Source organism: Leptonotus elevatus, chromosome 22 (genome assembly GCF_054856555.1).
Source record: "Leptonotus elevatus isolate MCC_2025b chromosome 22, RoL_Lele_1.0, whole genome shotgun sequence".
Classification (NCBI taxonomy): domain Eukaryota; kingdom Metazoa; phylum Chordata; class Actinopteri; order Syngnathiformes; family Syngnathidae; genus Leptonotus; species Leptonotus elevatus.
The window spans coordinates 7,809,353-7,816,703 of record NC_141260.1 but is presented as its reverse complement, the minus strand read 5'-3'; positions in this window follow the sequence as shown (position 1 = coordinate 7,816,703).

Genomic DNA, 7,351 nt, shown 5'->3' with positions numbered 1-7,351 from the left:
GTTTCAAAGTAGGATTTTAAACTAAGGTTAGGGTTTCAAAGTAGGGGTTTAACCTAGGGTTAGGGTTCTAAAGTAGGGGTTTAAATTAGGGTTAGGGTTTCAAACTAGGGTTAAGGTTTCAAAGTAAGGGGTTAAACTAGGGTTAGGGTTTCAAAGTAGGGGTTTAAATTAGGGTTAGGGTTTCAAAGTAGGGGTTTAAACTAGGGTTAGGGTTTCAAAGTAGGGGTTTAAACTAGGGTTAGGGTTTCAAAGTAGGGGTTTAAACTAGGATTAGGGTTTCAAAGTAGGGGTTTAAACTAGGGTTAGAGTTTAAAGTAGGGTTTTAAACTAGGGTTAGGGTTTCAAAGTAGGGGTTTAAACTAAGGTTTAGGTTTCAAAGTAGGATTTTAAACTAAGGTTAGGGTTTCAAAGTAGGGGTTTAACCTAGGGTTAGGGTTCTAAAGTAGGGGTTTCAAACTAGGGTTAGCGTTTCAAAGTAGGGGTTTAAATTAGGGTTTGGGTTTCAAAGTAGGGGTTTAAACTAGGATTAGGGTTTCAAAGTAGGGGTTTAAACTAGGGTTAGGGATTCAAAGTAGGGGTTTAAACTAGGGTTAGGATTTCAAAGTAAGGTATCAAACTAGGGTTAGGGTTTCAAAGTAGGGTTTCAAACTAGGGTTAGGGTTTCAAAGTAGGGGTTTAAACTAGGGTTAGGGATTCAAAGTAGGGGTTTAAACTAGGGTTAGGATTTCAAAGTAGGGGTTTAAAGTAGGGTTAGGGTTTCAAAGTAGGGGTTTAAACTAGGGTTAGTGTTTCAAAGTAGGTGTTTAAACTAGGATTAGGGTTTCAAAGTAGGGGTTTAAACTAGGGTTAGAGTTTAAAGTAGGGTTTTAAACTAGGGTAAGGGTTTCAAAGTAGGGGTTTAAACTAAGGTTAAGGTTTCAAAGTAGGATTTTAAACTAAGGTTAGGGTTTCAAAGTAGGGGTTTAACCTAGGGTTAGGGTTCTAAAGTAGGGGTTTAAATTAGGGTTAGGGTTTCAAACTAGGGTTAGGGTTTCAAAGTAGGGGTTTAAACTAGGGTTAGGGTTTCAAAGTAGGTTTTTAAACTAGCGTTAGGGTTTCAAAGTAGGGGATTCAACTAGGGTTAGGGTTTCAAAGTAGGGGTTTAAATTAGGGTTTGGGTTTCAAAGTAGGGGTTTAAACTAGGATTAGGGTTTCAAAGTAGGGGTTTAAACTAGGGTTAGGGATTCAAAGTAGGGGTTTAAACTAGGGTTAGGGTTTCAAAGTAGGGGTTTAAAGTAGGGTTAGGGTTTCAAAGTAGGGGTTTAAAGTAGGGTTAGGGATTCAAAGTAGGGGTTTAAATTAGGGTTTGGGTTTCAAAGTAGGGGTTTAAACTAGGATTAGGGTTTCAAAGTAGGGGTTTAAACTAGGGTTATAGTTTCAAAGTAGGGTTTTAAACTAGGGTTAGGGTTGCAAAGTAGGGGTTTAAACTCGGGTTAGGGTTTCAAAGTAAGGGTTTAAAGTAGGGTTAGGGTTTCAAAGTAGGGGTTTAAACTAGGGTTAGTGTTTCAAAGTAGGTGTTTAAACTAGGATTAGGGTTTTAAAGTAGGGGTTTAAACTAGGGTTAGAGTTTAAACTAGGGTTTTAAACTAGGGTTAGGGTTTCAAAGTAGGGGTTTAAACTAAGGTTAAGGTTTCAAAGTAGGATTTTAAACTAAGGTTAGGGTTTCAAAGTAGGGGTTTAACCTAGGGTTAGGGTTCTAAAGTAGGGGTTTAAATTAGGGTTAGGGTTTCAAACTACGATTAGGGTTTCAAAGTAGGGGTTTAAACTAGGGTTAGGGTTTCAAAGAAGTTTTTAAACTAGCGTTAGGGTTTCAAAGTAGGGGTTTAAACTAGGGTTAGGGTTTCAAAGTAGGGGTTTAAATTAGGGTTTGGGTTTCAAAGTAGGGGTTTAAACTAGGATTAGGGTTTCAAAGTAGGGGTTTAAACTAGGGTTAGGGATTCAAAATAGGGGTTTAAACTAGGGTTAGGGTTTCAAAGTAGGGGTTTAAAGTAGGGTTAGGGTTTCAAAGTAGGGGTTTAAAGTAGGGTTAGGGTTTCAAAGTAGGGGTTTAAACTAGGGTTAGGGTTTCAAAGTAGGGGTTTAAATTAGGGTTTGGGTTTCAAAGTAGGGGTTTAAACTAGGATAAGGGTTTCAAAGTAGGGGTTTAAACTAGGGTTATAGTTTCAAAGTAGGGTTTTAAACTAGGGTTAGGGTTGCAAAGTAGGGGTTTAAACTCGGGTTAGGGATTCAAAGTAGGGGTTTAAACTAGGGTTAGGGTTTCAAAGTAGGGTTTTAAACTAGGGTTAGGGTTTCAAAGTAGTGGTTTAAACTAGGGTTAAGGTTTCAACGTAGGGGTTTAAACTAGGGTTAGGGTTTAAAAGTAGGGTTTTAAACTAGGGTTAGGGTTTCAAAGTAGGGGTTTAAACTAGGGTTAGGGTTTCAAAGTAGGGGTTTAAACTAGGGTTAGGTTTTCAAACTAGGGTTAGGGTTTCAAGGTAGGGTTTTAAACTAGGTTAGGGTTTCAAAGTAGGGGTTTAAACTAAGGTTAGGGATTCAAAGTAGGGGTTTAAACTAGGGTTAGGGTTTCAAAGTAGGGGTTTAAAGTAGGGTTAGGGTTTCAAAGTAGGGGTTTAAACTAGGGTTAGTGTTTCAAAGTAGGTGTTTAAACTAGGGTTAGGGTTTCAAACTAGGGTTAGGGTTTCAAAGTAGGGTTTTAAACTATGGTTAGGGTTTCAAAGTAGGGGTTTAATCTAGGGTTAGGGTTTCAAAGTAGGGTTTTAAACTAGGGTTAGGGTTTTAAAGTAGGGGTTTAAACTAGGGTTAGGGTTTCAAAGTAGGGTTTTAACCTAGGGTTAGGGTTCTTAAGTAGGGGTTTAAACTCGAGTTAGGGTTTCAAAGTAGGGTTTTAAACTATGGTTAAGGTTTCAAAGTAGGGGCTTAAACTAGGGTTAGGGTTTCAAAGTAGGGGTTTAAACTAGGGTTAGGGTTTCAAACTAGGGTTAGGGTTTCAAACTAGAGTTAAGGTTTCAAACTAGGGTTTTAAACTAGGAATAGGGTTACAAAATAGGGGTTTAAACTAGGGTTAGGTTTTCAAAGTAGGGGTTTAAACTAGGGTTAAAGTTTCAAAGTAGGGGTTTAAACTAGGGTTAGGTTTTCAAACAAGGGTTAGGGTTTCAAAGTAGGGTTTTAAAATAGGGTTAGGTTTTCAAAGTAGGGGTTTAAACTAGGGTTAAGGATTCAAAGTAGGGGTTTAAACTAGGGTAAGGGTTTCAAAGTAGGGGTTTAACGTAGGGTTAGGGTTTCAAAGTAGGGGTTTAAACTAGGGTTAGGGTTTCAAAGTAGGGATCTAAACTAGGGTTAGGGATTCAAAGTAGGGGTTTAAACTAGGGTTAGGGTTTCAAAATAGGGGTTTAAACTAGGGTTAGGGTTGCAATGTAATGGTTTAATCTAGGGTTAGGGTTTCAAAGTCTGGTTTTAAACTAGGAATAGGGTTTCAAAGTAGGGTTTTAAACTAGGGTTAGGGTTTCAAAGTAGGGGTTTAAACTAGGGTTCAGGTTTCAAAGTAGGATTTTAAACTAAGGTTAGGGTTTCAAAGTAGGGGTTTAACCTAGGGTTTGGGTTCTAAAGTAGGGGTTTAAATTAGGGTTAGGGTTTCAAACTAGGGTTAGGGTTTCAAAGAAGGGGTTTAAACTAGGGATAGGGTTTCAAAGTAGGGGTTTAAACTAGGATTAGGGTTTCAAAGTAGGGGTTTAAATTAGGGTTAGGGTTTCAAAATAGGGGTTTAAACTCGGGTTAGGGTTTCAAAGTAGGGGTTTAAACTCGGGTTAGGGTTTCAAAGTAGGGGTTTAAACTAGGGTTAGGTTTTCAAACTAGGGTTAGGGTTTCAAAGTAGGGTTTTAAACTAGGGTTAGGGTTTCAAAGTAGGGGTTTAAACTAGGGTTAGGGTTTCAAAGTAGGGGTTTAAACTAGGGTTAGGTTTTCAAACTAGGGTTAGGGTTTCAAGGTAGGGTTTTAAACTAGGGTTAGGGTTTCAAAGTAGGGGTTTAAACTAGGGTTAGGGATTCAAAGTAGGGGTTTAAACTAGGGTTAGGGTTTCAAAGTAGGGGTTTAAAGTAGGGTTAGGGTTTCAAAGTAGGGGTTTAAACTAGGGTTAGTGTTTCAAAGTAGGTGTTTAAACTAGGGTTAGGGTTTCAAAGTAGGGTTTTAACCTAAGGTTAGGGTTCTTAAGTAGGGGTTTAAACTCGGGTTAGGGTTTCAAAATAGGGTTTTAAACTATGGTTTGGGTTTCAAAGTAGGGGTTTAAACTAGGGTTAGGGTTTCAAAGTAGGGTTTTAAACTAGGGTTAGGGTTTTAAAGTAGGGGTTTAAATTAGGGTTAGGGTTTCAAAGTAGGGTTTTAACCTAGGGTTAGGGTTCTTAAATAGGGGTTTAAACTCGGGTTAGGGTTTCAAAGTAGGGTTTTAAACTAGGGTTAAGGTTTCAAAGTAGGGGCTTAAACTAGGGTTAGGGTTTCAAAGTAGGGGTTTAAACTAGGGTTAGGGTTTCAAAGTAGGGTTTTAAACTAGGGTTAGGGTTTCAAAGTAGTGGTTTAAACTAGGGTAAGAGTTTCAAAGTAGGGGTTTAAACTAGGGTTAGGGTTTCAAAGTAGGGTTTAAATAAGGGTTAGGGTTTCAAAGTAGGGTTTTACACTAGGGTTAAGGTTTCAAAGTAGGGGTTTGAACTAGGGTTATGGGTTTCAAAGTAGGGTTTTAAACTAGGGTTAGGGTTTCAAAGTAGGGGTTTAAACTAAGGTTAAGGTTTCAAATAGGATTTTAAACTAAGGTTAGGGTTTCAAAGTATGGGTTTAAACTAGGGTTAGGGTTTCAAAGTAGGGGTTTAAATTAGGGTTAGGGTTTCAAACTAGGGTTAGGGTTTCAAAGTAAGGGGTTAAACTAGGGTTAGGGTTTCAAAGTAGGGGTTTAAATTAGGGTTAGGGTTTCAAAGTAGGGGTTTAAACTAGGGTTAGGGTTTCAAAGTAGGGGTTTAAACTAGGGTTAGGGTTTCAAAGTAGGGGTTTAAACTAGGATTAGGGTTTCAAAGTAGGGGTTTAAACTAGGGTTAGAGTTTAAAGTAGGGTTTTAAACTAGGGTTATGGTTTCAAAGTAGGGGTTTAAACTAAGGTTAAGGTTTCAAAGTAGGATTTTAAACTAAGGTTAGGGTTTCAAAGTAGGGGTTTAACCTAGGGTTAGGGTTCTAAAGTAGGGGTTTCAAACTAGGGTTAGCGTTTCAAAGTAGGGGTTTAAATTAGGGTTTGGGTTTCAAAGTAGGGGTTTAAACTAGGATTAGGGTTTCAAAGTAGGGGTTTAAACTAGGGTTAGGGATTCAAAGTAGGGGTTTAAACTAGGGTTAGGATTTCAAAGTAAGGTATCAAACTAGGGTTAGGGTTTCAAAGTAGGGTTTCAAACTAGGGTTAGGGTTTCAAAGTAGGGGTTTAAACTAGGGTTAGGGATTCAAAGTAGGGGTTTAAACTAGGGTTAGGATTTCAAAGTAGGGGTTTAAAGTAGGGTTAGGGTTTCAAAGTAGGGGTTTAAACTAGGGTTAGTGTTTCAAAGTAGGTGTTTAAACTAGGATTAGGGTTTCAAAGTAGGGGTTTAAACTAGGGTTAGAGTTTAAAGTAGGGTTTTAAACTAGGGTAAGGGTTTCAAAGTAGGGGTTTAAACTAAGGTTAAGGTTTCAAAGTAGGATTTTAAACTAAGGTTAGGGTTTCAAAGTAGGGGTTTAACCTAGGGTTAGGGTTCTAAAGTAGGGGTTTAAATTAGGGTTAGGGTTTCAAACTAGGGTTAGGGTTTCAAAGTAGGGGTTTAAACTAGGGTTAGGGTTTCAAAGTAGGTTTTTAAACTAGCGTTAGGGTTTCAAAGTAGGGGATTCAACTAGGGTTAGGGTTTCAAAGTAGGGGTTTAAATTAGGGTTTGGGTTTCAAAGTAGGGGTTTAAACTAGGATTAGGGTTTCAAAGTAGGGGTTTAAACTAGGGTTAGGGATTCAAAGTAGGGGTTTAAACTAGGGTTAGGGTTTCAAAGTAGGGGTTTAAAGTAGGGTTAGGGTTTCAAAGTAGGGGTTTAAAGTAGGGTTACGGTTTCAAAGTAGGGGTTTAAATTAGGGTTTGGGTTTCAAAGTAGGGGTTTAAACTAGGATTAGGGTTTCAAAGTAGGGGTTTAAACTAGGGTTATAGTTTCAAAGTAGGGTTTTAAACTAGGGTTAGGGTTGCAAAGTAGGGGTTTAAACTCGGGTTAGGGTTTCAAAGTAAGGGTTTAAAGTAGGGTTAGGGTTTCAAAGTAGGTGTTTAAACTAGGATTAGGGTTTTAAAGTAGGGGTTTAAACTAGGGTTAGAGTTTAAAGTAGGGTTTTAAACTAGGGTTAGGGTTTCAAAGTAGGGGTTTAAACTAAGGTTAAGGTTTCAAAGTAGGATTTTAAACTAAGGTTAGGGTTTCAAAGTAGGGGTTTAACCTAGGGTTAGGGTTCTAAAGTAGGGGTTTAAATTAGGGTTAGGGTTTCAAACTACGATTAGGGTTTCAAAGTAGGGGTTTAAACTAGGGTTAGAGTTTCAAAGAAGTTTTTAAACTAGCGTTAGGGTTTCAAAGTAGGGGTTTAAACTAGGGTTAGGGTTTCAAAGTAGGGGTTTAAATTAGGGTTTGGGTTTCAAAGTAGGGGTTTAAACTAGGATTAGTGTTTCAAAGTAGGGGTTTAAACTAGGGTTAGGGATTCAAAATAGGGGTTTAAACTAGGGTTAGGGTTTCAAAGTAAGGGTTTAAAGTAGGGTTAGGATTTCAAAGTAGGGGTTTAAAGTAGGGTTAGGGTTTCAAAGTAGGGGTTTAAACTAGGGTTAGGGTTTCAAAGTAGGGGTTTAAATTAGGGTTTGGGTTTCAAAGTAGGGGTTTAAACTAGGATTAGGGTTTCAAAGTAGGGGTTTAAACTAGGGTTAGGGTTTCAAAGTAGGGGTTTAAATTAGGGTTTGGGTTTCAAAGTAGGGTTTTAAACTAGGGTTAGGGTTGCAAAGTAGGGGTTTAAACTCGGGTTAGGGATTCAAAGTAGGGGTTTAAACTAGGGTTAGGGTTTCAAAGTAGGGTTTTAAACTAGGGTTAGGGTTTCAAAGTAGTGGTTTAAACTAGGGTTAAGGTTTCAACGTAGGGGTTTAAACTAGGGTTAGGGTTTAAAAGTAGGGTTTTAAACTAGGGTTAGGGTTTCAAAGTAGGGGTTTAAACTAGGGTTAGGTTTTCAAACTAGGGTTAGGGTTTCAAGGTAGGGTTTTAAACTAGGTTAGGGTTTCAAAGTAGGGGTTTAAACTAAGGTTAGGGAT